Source organism: Otolemur garnettii, unplaced genomic scaffold (assembly GCF_000181295.1).
Source record: "Otolemur garnettii isolate 467f Iridium unplaced genomic scaffold, OtoGar3 scaffold00180, whole genome shotgun sequence".
Taxonomy (NCBI): domain Eukaryota; kingdom Metazoa; phylum Chordata; class Mammalia; order Primates; family Galagidae; genus Otolemur; species Otolemur garnettii.
Genome location: NW_003852575.1, coordinates 641,787 through 643,284, shown reverse-complemented (window position 1 = coordinate 643,284; position 1,498 = coordinate 641,787).

Sequence of the window (1,498 nt, the reverse complement as noted above, 5' to 3'; positions counted from 1 at the left end):
CATTAATGACTCTTTTAAAAGTCTTGACAAGGTCACCGAAGCCAATGCTTAGGGGGGAGAAATCTGAACGTTTGGCTTCCCAGTTCCATCCCAGCTCTCCACCAACCTCTTCAGCATTCACACCGCAGGAAGAGCATCAGAAGACAAGTACAGAATTCTAGCTTGGCGTCCCTGCTCTTTGACTTAGGACAAGACGCTTAATCTCACAGGATCTTATTTTCCTCATACATAAGAGGGTTACCTTAGATAATGATCTCATATGAATCTGTAATTTGAATATCAGAGTTCTAATCATTAATTATCCCACATAGCACAGAAGGTGTTTTATAAGTCAGACGCTCATGGTCTGTACTAACCAGCAATTGTTGTGATGATGCCACATAACAAACAACCCGAAATCTTATAGCCTAGAACAACAAACATAGATTTCTGGCACCCTCTGTTCCTGCAGGTTGGCTGGGCCACAGATCTGGCTCTGGTGGGCTATGTGCATCTTCTGTTCTTAGGACCAGGCTAGCCCACCAGCTGCTACGGGGGGTGTGTTCTTCTTACAGAAAATGACTGGGACACAGGGAACCAGGCCAAACCACACCAGCACCGGCACAGCCTCTGCCTGTCTGACATCAACTCACATGGCACCAGCTAAAGCAAGTCACATGGCTACGTCCAACATCCACGGGACAGGAAAGGCATCCCAGCCTGGAGAAGCTGCGGCAAGGACCAGAGGAAAGGGAGAACTATGGGAAAACCACTCTCCACCACATCTGGGCTCTTCCAACCTTCTACATTTTTCATAAATGAAATGAAATTGAAATGGTTAATGTAAAATTAACCATTTTAAAATGAGCAATTCAGTGGTATTCACCACCTCTGCCTCATTCCTACTTCCAAAACATTTTCAGCACCCCAAAATATAACCCACACCCACACTGTGCAGCCGCTCCCTACTGGGATCCCTGGCAACCACTAATCTGCCTTCTTTCTGTCTCTTCAAACTTACCTCGTCTGGAGACTTCATATAAATGGGATCATATAATCTGTGATCTTTTATATCTGGCTTCCTTGGCCTAGCGTTAGGCTTTGAGCTGTAGCCATGTTACAAAGGACACTGTGTCAGTCTGTCATTTTTCTATGGCCGAATAATAAAGTATAGACAGACTACATGTTGCTTACCCATTCTTCTGCTGATGGGCATTGGGTTGCTTCTGCCTTTTAACTGAATAACACTGCTACGAATACAGGCGTCCTGCTACTTGTCGAGTACTTGTTTTCAATTCTCTTGGGTATACACCCAGGAATGGAAATACTACCCATCCTCATCATAATTATCAGCTCATTTTTTCAGCCTTTATCCTGAACTTTTCTACTACAGATGAAGGGTAAACTTTTTGTAAATTAGTAGATAGTAAATATTTTAGGTCTGTTGCAACTACTCAACTTTGCCTTTGTAGCATGAAGCAACCACAAATAATCTGTAAAAAGTTTCCTTCATTCCAAT